Source organism: Protomyctophum bolini (assembly GCF_963924005.1).
Source record: "Protomyctophum bolini genome assembly, chromosome: 24".
Taxonomy (NCBI): domain Eukaryota; kingdom Metazoa; phylum Chordata; class Actinopteri; order Myctophiformes; family Myctophidae; genus Protomyctophum; species Protomyctophum bolini.
Window position 1 is genome coordinate 19,950,355 of NC_137885.1, and position 13,961 is coordinate 19,964,315.

Below are 13,961 nucleotides of genomic sequence, written 5' to 3' on the forward strand. Positions count from 1 at the left end.
GGTTCAAGTCTCCTGAAGATTAATGTTAATGTTTTCTATGTCTGGGCTGCTTTTAACCATGTGTTTATGCACTGTGTTATAACAGGCATGTGGTTGTCTTTTTTTAAGAAAACAATAAAATGAACAACCAGTGGAAATGTGTCTTGAATATACCGTATTATAACACTGGTTAGGCTCCTTGGCTCGTACCAGTTTCCACTGCCAGAGGAAGCTTGATTGGTGGGGGGGCTTACAATATTAAGAATTCTGTTATATTATTATTATGACGATTTCAGTATAAATTTTAAATTAAGAGTAGTGGTTAAATGTATATATTTTTGACTATTTTTTGGGTAGTTAGTTCAGTCTATCCACTATTGAGAATATTCCCTCTTTTATTATAGCATAAATATTTATTTTAGAAGCATAAATCGTATCGGTAAGTCTGTGGGATAGATTCTAAGTAACTATACTGAGATATACAGAAGGGAGCGGTAATGCAAAGTATTAAGGAAGGGTGCCAACTGCCATTAACAAAAAGGTTTTGGTTTAAATCCTGGATTAGTTAATCCAAGTTTCGTGAAACAGGCCCAATTGGAGCAGAGTTGACCCAAATTCACAGAACAGGTACTAAACACAGCACAACACTGACACCTGCTGGACAAAACGGGACACAACATTTATTACCCCTAGTGCAGATGGTTCCAAACAAAGCAATGTCAATGGGCATACAGGACAGGTGTCAATCAACTCTAGTCAACATATTACAGGTTTGACTAAAAAAACAAAATAGCAGGAATAGCAGTCTGAGAGTGAGAGATCTGAGAAAAATAGAGATGTTTATAAATTAAATAATCTGATGTCACCAAATGAAGAGCTAGGGATTAATATCAGTGTGTGTATCAGCCGCATGTTTGTGTGTTCGAAGCTGGGTTTTCACTCAGTATTTCTACCATAACCAGCTGACATTATACAACAAAATGGACTAGACAGTCTGGACTGTCAACTAACACACTAGCTTGCTTGCCTTACAAGAGAGTAAGTGAGAGACATTTCAACAAGTTTCTGAGTGAGTAATGAGTATGGATGCTATCTGAGAAGTGTAATGACAAGGACATTTATAGCCCGGCCCCTAGAAGCATACTGTAACGATCCCAGGAACAGGAGGCAGAGACGTGGTTACCAACGATAAAGTTCCCTCTTTATTCCTTTTAGAACACTCGTGTAACAACAACAGCATCTATATTTCCCAATTCCCATAGGTAGGCGTGCACTCTCAACCTAACTACCCGGCACCCAGAGCCTCTACGTAGGACCCCCGTCACTCACTCTCAAAGTCCCACCCCCAAGACAGTCCTATTGGCTGCAGCCATAGCTGGCCGCTACACTACTGTCATATTGCATACATTTCACACACACAGGAGGGCATAGGAGTGACCTATGGCTGTGTACTGTATATGAAATGTACCAGTATGTAATATCACAGCCATTCTAGAACTAGGACATTTAATAGGTTTAAGTTTAGGTCCGTAGTGAGCAAATTAGTTATGTATCGCGATTAGAATGTCAACAAACACAATAGTGCTTTCTCACTGTTCTCAAAAGGAAACGGAATGGATGGATATGGGCTATTCAATAACAATAATAATAATAAGGGAAACATGATGAGAAATGACTAATGAGCAAAGTAAAAGAATATGGAAATGAAATGTATAATGAATATTATTATATATGAATATTACAACCCATATCACACAGGAAAGTGTATTTATGAAACTAATAATAAAACGATCATCTTAAATACTAAAATAGACATGATAGACATGTATAAATAGGCCAAGCATGTAGGTGTAGGCACTGGCTGTGAATAAGGACAGGTTTTATAAAGTGATGCAAAGTGTCATGGACTCATGCATGGCGGACTCATCTTCAAAGTGCTGTCCCATTTCTTTCACAACAATGTGGAGCCCTTGCAGCCTCTCACCCTCAAGCACTTACAGCTGACGTCATTAAAGTCAATAAGGGTCCAGGGCTCAGGGCTTGAGGGAGGCAATTGGGATTGGGCCTCAGACTCGGTTGGAAATCCAACCGACGAATCAGCGTCGTTTCAACTCGATGACGTCAAACAACAGTGCCGTCCAGACACAAACAAACATGGCTGCCCCCACTGCGGTAACTCACGGCCGTATCAATCTGGCTATTAAATCGACGTATGATAAATAATTTCTTTACAGACACGAGCGATTTTATAAACATCATCATCCGACATATTTTACCGCTTTTGTTTACATACTAGTAGCGCTCGTTGGCTGCGTTTGTTTGGTTAGCAAACAGGTTAGCCATAGCCACATGATTGACACAATGCCATCTGCTTTCCTACTATTCTGATTGGTTGGTATGAACCAATCACCGAAGACTGCCTCTTTGGCAACGCCCATCCCAGAAACGGTTGTAGATGGGAGTGTCAGGCTAGCAGCACGCTGCTCTAGACTAGAGACAGTGCTTGTTACAACAATCCGTTTGTTTTAATATTAAACACCTCGGAATGCAACTTTTATTGACATGTAGGCCTACATGGAGTTAATGAGAGTCGTCAGTGTTTTTTTTACCATGGCTGGTGAAAAACCAAACAACTATAAAGAAGAAGCTGTGGAAACAGAAGTAGGCCTTTATGTCCATCAGCTGCATCAAACTGCAGGTGAGTCACCGTGTGTGTTTGCAGGTGTTAGCCTACTGTTAGCTTAGCTCAGTGCTTTTCAACCCCTTTCACATCAGGGTCCATTATTTAAATTAATCTGTTGACACTGCGGAAGCTAAATTATTTGTGGGTCATTGGCCTGTCTCATCTGCAGTGTTGTTGGTAATCCTGTTGATTAGAAAGGGCCAAAGCACTGTAGAGGAGGGGGTGTTCCATGTTCATATTTGTATGGCGTTTTGTCTTTTTGAGTGGTATGAGGTGGGGACTTGGACTCGAGACTCGACTTGGACTCGAGTCCCGATTTTGATGACTTTAGACTTGCTTGATCAAATCAAAAATAGACTTGGACTTGCTTGGGACTTGAATGCCAAAGACTTGAGAGTTGAGACTTGACTTGGACTTGAACGCCAAGGACTTGAGACTTGACTTGACTTGAGCCCTCTTGACTTGAACATTTTCAAGTCACTTAATACCTTACATACAGCATCTGATTATCTTTTGTATGACATGTAAAATGGTTTGTTATAAAGTGATGCCGCGGATCGGATATCTGGTCGATATCAGCCAAAAAACGTGATCTGGATCGGATCGGACTACAGCGAAAAGCACTGCAAGCACTCCACTCCAGTCCATTCCAGCACTCCACTCCAGGACATTATTCCTCCAGCAGTGTTGCGCTACAGAGGCATTGGCAGCCGCAGTCACACTTCACAGTGGCAATGCTGCACAGTGCAGGCTGCTAGGCTAGCCACTAGCCATTACTGCGCGTTGCTACTCAGTGTGGAGAAAGCAGCACTGCCGCTCCCTTATGGGAGTATTATATATTATAAAACAAAAAAGACCCAACAGCCGAGTGCAAAAATGGATTCGCCACCGTGGCAACTACAGCAGCAAAGTTTCAGCTGACTTGTTGACTTGACTTGAGAGCAAAGACTTGAGACTCGACTTGGACTTGCAACATAGGGACTTTGTCCCACCTGCACAGAAATAGTGTTATAGCATTTGTTCACCACCAAGTGTCACTGTTGCACAGCCTAACACACAGACACGGGCCAGGGAGGAGTACAGTACAGTACAGTACAGTACAGTACAGTACAGTCATGTTGGAAGTCAGAAAAGAAGAGCTTAGTATATACATAAACTGAAATTGAAGAATATATATTCAAAGATTTGAGGCACATTTTCATGATTTAAAAAAAAATAGCAGACCTACTGTACAAGTTGCTTGTAGATCTGCTATTTTTCAATAGCTAAAGTATAACATAATGCTTAAAACACCAAAAGGGGTTCCTGCACAAAAAGTAACTGGCCGTGATGCTGCCTCCTGCATTATGCAAATTCAAAACGGGTGGTACGCAGGGCTGTTCAGTGACTTCAATGAGCGCTTCCAACACTTTAGAAAAAATAATCACCTGCACAGAATTTCTTGACAGAAAGTAGCTCATAATAAATAACATGTCTACAGTGTTTTAATCAAGTACATTTTGAAATCTGGATATATTTCCACATGGAAGCATTGATACTTTTTCTTGAAGGGATATTTCACAATTTCTATAGTCGTTGCAACTGTATTAATTGATTGCCTGAGTCCCGTGGTGGGAATTCTGCTCTGGTTTTGATGAATATTAACCCATTTTGTGGCGGGAACCCCTTTTGGTGTTTTAAGCATTGTTATACTTTAGCCATTGAAAAATAGCAGATCTACAAGCTCATAGCTCACAAGCTCAAGCTACGAGCTTGTAGGTCTGCTATTTTTGAAAATATTCTTATAAAATATTCATAACTGTCGGGATTTAGAAGGCATTCGTAGAATCGTCCTCTGGTCTAATTCTCAGGGCTTCTGGGTAATCCAGTCCCAATGCAATGCCTATATATGGAGTGTCATGGCAGCCTCCGTGTCGCTCTGTCCTCGTGTCACAAGTCGTGATGGACTGAAGCCCGTATATGGTGACGGAGCCACTTGTTTTGCAGGTTTTCATAGTGATCTACGGTCGCAATTACTATGCAGAACACCACTTCACACAAGTTTTCAAATGTATAAATTGTATACAAATATTTTTGAAAATGGCAGATCTACAAACTCAATGTGTCGCATCGCATGCTTGTAGATCAGCAATTTTCAAATGGCCGAAGTGTATATAGGGCTTAATGTGGTTGATGTGTGTTTTGTAGTAATGATGTACCAAATGGACCTGGTATCATTTTACACTCTCGAGAGTTAAATTATTAAACATCTGCATTACTTAATTTATCAGAAGTTCACACAATTAGAGAATGTAGAAGAATTATTTTGATCAACGTCTGCCTGTTATCTCTCCTAATGGTACCAACATCAATACAGAAAGATCTTATCCAAAGACATGAAAATATTCTTTAGTTTTGGGTCTGAGAGGCTAAATGTCGTCAAATGGTGGTTCAGTGGCTGCCTCAAATGCCCAATAAATAAATACTGGGCCTTGATATGAAGAGTTGAAAACCACTGCTCTAAATGTACAAACTAACATACAGTAAGGAAAGTTTTCAAATGAATGTAGTTGAGTAAAAGTACAATATTTGCCCCTGAGAGTGGTGAAAGTGAAGTAAAAGTACTGGAAATTGAGCAGAGGGAGAGAGCACCAGTGTGTGTGTGTGTTTGCACCAGACCACACGTGCCTGTCCTATATGTAAATGTGACCATCGGTGACTGTTGGTTCGGTGACTGTTGGTTCAAGTTGGTTATGCAGCCCTTTAGCACCCTCGATACGCGGAGTGAGTTTTCACGGTGTTGGAACAATAAACACACCCGTCGAGACCACCCAAACTTGTCATTCTTTCATCAATCGAGGGGCAGCTACACAAATAAATAAGTGCTTCGACCTGACTTAATTCTCCATGGTTCATGTGTATAGGAATACATAGTGCATTAGAGGTCACAGCCCCTTTAAGTCTCCCCCTTTTGCCCCCTGTATAAATGTCCTGCCACACCTCCACCTCTTCCTTCTGTACGAGGTGGGTGTCTTTGTTGACTTCTCTGTATAACATAATAAGAATTGTACTTGCAAATTGATTTATACAGTGTTTGTTTAACTCTGTTTAGAGAGGAGTCTATGCACTACTGAGAACTAACGTGGAGACGTGTCTGTCGTCGTTCTTTGTCAGGTATGTAACGTTTTATTATTTGTTGTGTTACTGTCGCTCTGGCTTCTGTACTTCCGTCTTGGAAGGAGAGAGGAGTCTATGCACTACTGAGAGCTAACGTGGAGACGTGTCTGTTGTTATTCTTTGTCAGAATAAAACGTGGTTTCCAAAGAGAGTTCTGGGTCCGTCTGTCCATTCAACACAACGCAGAGAGAGACAGATTACACCGGTTACACATATATGGAGCTGACCTGTTCTGACATTCCATAATGTAGATCTGACCACATCAAACGCTGTACACACAAGACACGCTCCATATATGGAGCCAGTACAGAATTCATTCCATAATGTTGATCTGACCCCATGCCAAAGCGCCAGCACTCGCCCAGCAGTCTAATTTGTCATTTGATGGGAGAGACACTGCATGCAAAATCACAGCCTTTCATACTTAGTGGCGGCGGTGGTGGTGTTTACTGACAATAACCGTTTGTAAGTCTTTAAAACCTGTACAGGTCCCTTTTGGTTGCATTCCCTCTTTAGCATGTCTGTCTGTCTGTCTGTCTGTCTGTCTGTCTGTCATGTTTGTCCTTCAGATTGTGAGCTTGTAGATCATTGTGAGCTTGTAGATCTATACTGTTTTCAAATTACTTTTTGTACATTTGAAAACTTGTGAAATGGGACGATGTGTATACTTTCTACTTTTGTCTCCTTTACTCGTAACGGAGTATTTCTGTATTACAGTATTGATACTTTTACTTAAGTGTGAGTACTTTTTCCACCACTGATCAGTATATTAAATCTGGTTCTTGGATCACACAACACAGACAGCCGACAGGCTTCTTTTGTTTAAATTTGGATCATTTGGTATATAGTCTTATTTTTATTGGCCTAAAATATTGTCTATATACTGTACATACATTAATGAATCCACTTGCTGACCGGATGTCACTATTGGGACATTTTATAAGGGGTTTCCTGTGACCCCACCATTAACATCCTATGGCAGGCAAAGATGTCAAACTCTCCTAGTTTGTAGTAGCATGTGACATTTGGCACGAAAACCAGTCCTTGGGCTAACGGTCATAGACGTCAACACAAAATGACCTCAGCACATTCTGGGCACATTTGGGCACATTTGGGCAAGTGGCTATGGCTGTTTTTAGCCCAAGGAATGCTTTTTGTGCAAAACTAATCCCTGGAATGGATTCAGAATCATGAAAACCCCACATGCTACTTAAAGTTTGAAATGTTTGACATTATTTCCTGCCATAGGATGTTAATGTTATTGTTATATAGGGTCACAAGAAACCACTATAAAATAAAATTTCCCAATAGTGACAGCCGGTCAGCAAGTGGATTCATGAATGTATGTACAGTATGTATGCATATAGTAATGTATGCATATAGACAAATAGAACTTGTGTCTCCCACGTGGAAGTCCAACATGTTAACCCCTAGAAGACCAAAGGGACATTAGAATGAGGGCCTTTCTCGGCCCCGCCTCTCTCCCTGTGTTTTAGGATCCAAGATGGCCGCAGCACCAGGAGGGGGGTGGGGCATTACTGGGCTGCGTTCACAAATTCAAGACAAATGTCTTGCGTTTGTCTTGTGTCTGTGTTTAATGGCCACTCCATTAAATGCATTTTCAATGGAACCCCATATGGTTTGACCAAACATTTAGTTTGATGGGGGGAGGGAGGGGGGCAGAACACATCCATCAAAGCTGTGTCAGACACAAGTCAGGTGTCTTGAACGCAGCCCAGTAAAGGTCATATGTCGACCCCGCCCGCTCACCTCTGCCCCACCCCCTCCTGGTGCTGCGGCCATCTTGGATCCTAAAACACAGGCAGAGAGGTGGGCCGAGAAAGGCCCTCAGGCTGAGACTTTGAGCCACTCTGAGACACTCGCAAGGCCAGGTCTAGTGTGGAAATGTTCCATCAGGTTAGGTTACATGTTGATTTTGACAGCAAACGGTCTTTTGAGTACAATTCCATTTGGTTTTAGTCATATGTTAGTAATCTGAAATGTGGTTTTAGCCTATAGTTTTAGTTGACTTAATCTATTGTCTTATTATGACGTCATGAGACCTGGGCAGACCGGGTGCCCGACACACGGGAAATGCACCATTCCATAGTTGACTGCAACAAGAAACCAATTCCATTTCGCCTCTGGCAGCGGTTACATACGGGGGTGTGTGTGTGTGTGTGTGTGTGTGTGTGTGTGTGTGCATATAGACACATACATAACACCTGGGGGTCTATTAGAGTAATGTTAACTCCATAGACACATACACAACACCTGGGGGTCTATTAGAGTAATGTCAACTCCATAGACTCATACAGAACACCTGTGGGTCTATTATAGTAATGTTAACTCCATAGACGCATACAGAACACCTGGGGGTCTATTAGAGTAATGTTAACTCCATAGACACATACAGAACACCTGGGGGTCTATTAGAGTAATGTTAACTCCATAGACACATACACAACACCTGGGGGTCTATTAGAGTAATGTCAACTCCATAGACTCATACAGAACACCTGTGGGTCTATTATAGTAATGTTAACTCCATAGACGCATACACAACACCTGGGGGTCTATTAGAGTAATGTTAACTCCATAGACACATACACAACACCTGGGGGTCTATTAGAGTAATGTTAACTCCATAGACATGCACATACACAACACCTGGGGGTCTATTAGAGTCATGTTAACTCCATAGACATACAAAACAAACTCCATCTTGCAAACTGATAGCCTAGCCGCTATAGCTTAGCAGGCTCTGCTGAGCTGGTAGCTGTCATGCTAATTTGAGCACAGCCAGAGAGCCTATTTCAACCAATCAGATTGTCTGGTCGGAACTATACCTGTTGTATGATTTGTTTAAATCATGTCAGATTATGTATTTATTGTGTATTTACAGACTTGTTGGATGTGGCCTCAGTGAGACACACTTTGGAGTTGTGGCTTCAGCTCTCAGCTCCAATCCTTCACATTTAAAACATCTGGACGTGAGTTACAACGACCTGAGCCAGGAATCTGGATCTGCTTCACTGGATCTGCTGTGTGCTGGACTGAAGAGCCCTCACTGTTGTCTGGAGATTCTCAGGTCAGATTAATTTACCAGAATGTAAATGTTATATGAATACAGTAGTGAGACCTTATTAGAAGAGTGTGAATATGATTGACAGCATGTTGAACTAGATAAAGTGCCCCTCGGGGCACAGGTCTCTACCAGGCCAGGTCAGGTTGTGGCCTCCTGGTGGCGCTATAATAGGCCAATGTGAAAAGGGTGACATTTCTTCTTATGCCTTTGATGGCAATTGGATGATTTGAGGCATTTTGTTCCAAAAATGTGTTTTGCTAAATTCCACCTGTTGGTGGTGCTATAACAGGCCAAGAGTGGGATATATTCCTCAGCCTATAGGAACGTATGTGAAAGATTTCACGTAAACTGCACTTTTCGTTGAAAACGGGCCAATCCTGCAATCTTTGAAAGTCAATGTTAGCCAATTAGGATGGAATATGAAATATCGGACAGATTCGTCTTGAACACATGACTATAGAGATAGTGTGTAACGATTTCCTGACATTTTGGGACAGAGGTTCATCGTTGGCATCCAGGGAGTGTGTGCGAAATGTGGCATCGACCGGGTTAACAGTGCCGGAGATTAGCTGTATACAGACGGACACGCACGCACCCACGCAATATTTGCATAATTTATGTTTCATACTTTCACCTAGAAACTTCAAATCTTTGTATTTTCCTTGTTTATTTAATGGTTTTTACTATGAAAGGGATAGGGTGCCCTGGCAGAACAGAAAACACTGCATTAATAGATGGCTATCTTCTCTATCCATAGGCATAATGTAATTATGATGCTTCTCTATCCAGGCATAATGATGCTTCTCTATCCAGGCATAATGTAATATATGATGCTTCTCTATCCAGGCATAATGTAATATCTGATGTTTGATTCTTTATCTAGACTGATGAACTGCTGGCTGTCGGAGAGATGCTGTGAAGTTCTGGCCTCAGCTCTACGTTCTCATCCATCCCTCCATCTCCAAGAACTGGACCTGCGTTTCAACAGCCTAAACGGTCCAGCACTGCAGCAGTTCTCTGGACTGAAGGCTCTCCAGTGAGTAGAATAGTTCTGTGTCCATGTTCACTGTTTCTATTGGAATGTTTCAATGGTTGGTAGGCAGGCTGGGGGTCAATATGAGTCAATGGTTGGTGTAAAGAGAGAGAGAGATTTTTATAGTTTCACAAGATATTATTACTCAAAATGTTAACACATCTGTTTACACCTTTATTTAATTCCTATTTATATTCAATATTTATTTCTACATACATTGTTTTGTCTTGAGTGTCTCGTTACACTTTTGCTTTGGCAATGTTTTCTCATGCCAGGCAATAAAGCTAATTTAAATTGAATTGTGAGAAAACCTTTAGCTGAGAGAGATGAAGCAGGAGCCAGGGACCCCATATAAAATGTAGTTGCAGATTAAACTTTTCACAACAGAAAAAAACCTGCAGATTCCGTTTGGCCTTAGTTATCACTACTGTTCATGTTAAATATTACAAGCAGTGTTGGGTAACGTTACAGGAGTACTACCATTTAGAAAGGTATTCTGTTAACCTTATATAAATATACCTTTGCGTTACTGAAGATTAAAACACATTTGTGAGGAATCACACAGCCTACGTAATCCCCTCGTCAAGGTTTCTGCCTATCGGAGTGTTGTGGAGCAGTGCTGGGATTCACCAAACATATCGTCCTTCTCCAATAAATCCATATATGATGTGAATACTGAATATACTTCCACAACCTTACTAAAGGATGACCTCTCTGTCTTCTGTCGATCTCTGCCATGTTGCACAAGTGCAACAAAACCAAACCAGTGCCATCAAAAGCAGATTGCTGGATTTTGTTGGCATGCGGTCACCGATTTGTGTGTAACATCCGTACAGCTGCTGCTGTTGACGGAGACGAGCTCATTCATTTACCAGGAAACAGAGAAAATGTGTCGGATGGATTTATTTTCCTTTGTGGTAACAGAAGGAACAGGAAAATATAGGTCTGAATGTGATGTAACTAACAGCAGGAAAAGTAACTGAGCACTCTAATGCAAAACTAACCATCAATGCCATCAATCCAAAAAGTTATTTGATTACGTTGTTTCTTGTAACACGTTATTCTTAACACATTTTGGTGTTAGCACTATGTCATGCTTTAGCTATTGAAAAATAGCAAATCTACAAGCTCATAGCGCGCCACCGAGTGGCGCGTTACGAGCGTGTAGGTCTGCTATTTTTGAAGAATCGTGAAAAACAGCTTTTTCAAGAAAACAGTCAGGATTTAGAAGACATTTGCAGAATCGTTCCCAGGTCAAACTGGGTTAAACACTGATTATAAGTTCTATTAATATATTACTAAACAAAGTGATGTTCTCCTTCCTACAGAGTGATTCATGGAGGAGAACAATGGAATGATCCTCACCTCTGCACAAGATGTGAGTCTTTTGGCAAAATAATTTGCCAAAATAATTTGCCTGCCAAAATAATTTGCCTCCCAAAATAATTTGCCAAAATAATTTGCCTCCCAAAATAATTTGCCTCCCAAAATAATTTGCCTCCCAAAATAATTTGCCTCCCAAAATAATTTGCCTCCCAAAATAATTTGCCTCCCAAAATAATTTGCCAAAATAATATGCCTCCCAAAATGATTTGCCAAAATAATTTGCCTCCCAAAATAATTTGCCAAAATAATTTGCCTCCCAAAATAATTTGCCAAAATAATTTGCCTCCCAAAATAATTTGCCAAAATAATTTGCCTCCCAAAATAATTTGCCTCCCAAAATAATTTGCCTCCAAAATAATTTGCCTCCCAAAATAATTTGCCTCCCAAAATAATTTGCCTCCCAAAATAATTTGCCTCCCAATTGCCTCCCAAAATAATTTGCCAAAATAATTTGCCAAAATAATTTGCCTCCCAAAATAATTTGCCTCCCAAAATAATTTGCCTCCCAAAATAATTTGCCTCCCAAAATAATTTGCCTCCCAAAATAATTTGCCTCCCCAAATAATTTGCCTCCCAAAATAATTTGCCAAAATAATTTGCCTCCCAAAATAATTTGCCTCCCAAAATAATTTGCCTCCCAAAATAATTTGCCAAAATAATTTGCCTCCCAAAATAATTTGCCTCCCAAAATGATTTGCCAAAATAATTTGCCTCCCAAAATAATTTGCCAAAATAATTTGCCTCCCAAAATAATTTGCCAAAATAATTTGCCTCGTATGCCGTACGATATGGGCTATAGCCCATGGTCCAAAATGATGAGAAACGAGGCTAACTTTTTTTTTCAAAATTTCAAAAAACATGGGCTATAACCCATCGTTTTTGTCATTTCGTCATTTTTTTCAAATCCTCAAAAATGATGAAAAACGGCACGCTATAGTATGCCGTACGATATGGGCTATAGCCCATGGTCCAAAATGATGAGAAACGAGCATAACTTTTTTTTTCAAAATTTCAAAAAACATGGGCTATAACCCATCGTTTTTGTCATTTCGTCATTTTTTTCAAATCCTCAAAAATGATGAAAAACGGCGCGCTATAGTATGCCGTACGATATGGGCTATAGCCCATGGTCCAAAATGATGAGAAACGAGGCTAACTTTTTTTTCCAAAATTTCAAAAAACATGGGCTATAACCCATCGTTTTTGTCATTTCGTCATTTTTTTCAAATCCTCAAAAATGATGAAAAACGGCGCGCTATAGTATGCCGTACGATATGGGCTATAGCCCATGGTCCAAAATGATGAGAAACGAGGCTAACTTTTTTTTCCAAAATTTCAAAAAACATGGGCTATAACCCATCGTTTTTGTCATTTCGTCATTTTTTTCAAATCCTCAAAAATGATGAAAAACGGCGCGCTATAGTATGCCGTACGATATGGGCTATAGCCCATGGTCCAAAATGATGAGAAACGAGGCTAACTTTTTTTTCCAAAATTTCAAAAAACATGGGCTATAACCCATCGTTTTTGTCATTTCGTCATTTTTTTCAAATCCTCAAAAATGATGAAAAACGGCGCGCTATAGTATGCCGTACGATATGGGCTATAGCCCATGGTCCAAAATTAGTCCTTGGGCCGGACGAGATATCGGTACCGAAAAGGCGGCAAAGTTTAGTTGTGATTTTTTTATTCCTATACATCCCTAGATTAGGTTTTGATATGATAGACCTTGCTGACTGGCAGCTTTTTAGTGGTTATCACCTCAAACCCCCCTTTTTGGTATATGGCTCTGGCGAAATTGTGTAAAGGCATACATTAATTCACTAAAATTACAAAAATCGACTTGGTAGTCTAAAATTTGTCATGTAGTATCTTGACACATAGGGGTAAGTATCAGAATAGGATTTTGGGGCTATCTACCATTGTATTCTTAAATATGACCTACATCATCCTCAGAAACACAAAAATATACACTGTCCGTTTAACAAATAACAACAAAGATGGTTATTTTCCAGCACATTAGGGTGAATATAACTGCCTCACTTGTATATAGAAAACTTCCCATGTCCTTAAGCTTCAATTTAAGCCCAAGATGACCTCTCTATCTTGAAGATTACTCTTTCTGTGGCCAAAATGCTGCACTATACCTCAAATCGGAGACATTTTCATTATCAGTCCTAGAATGTAACAATAGGTTCACATGTTCTGCAACTACTGCTGTCTGAAGTTAGAAACTTCATGAATACTACAGCAGGAACACAAATGCCTTTTATTATATTTATATTTATTTATTATATTATATGCACATAATAGCTTGTTTCAGTACATAGCCTATCAATAGTCACCCAAATCAATGTGCACCCAAATGTTAATAGAAAATAGAAAAATAAAATAGAAATGTTGAATGGGAGAAGAGGTAGAAACATGATTGTGTCCACCTTGATGCATTAATATAATTCAACCATCATCACTCCATGTCACCCTCAATAAATATATGTGAAACCACAAGCCGACTATGGTCCTGCATGGTTCTCTAATAGGCACACTGGTGTAAGGGTGATATAGCCTACAACCAGCAAACCCCTTCGTACAGTATACAATTCTTTCATGGTCCTTCGAGCACGGATCACCCTGCC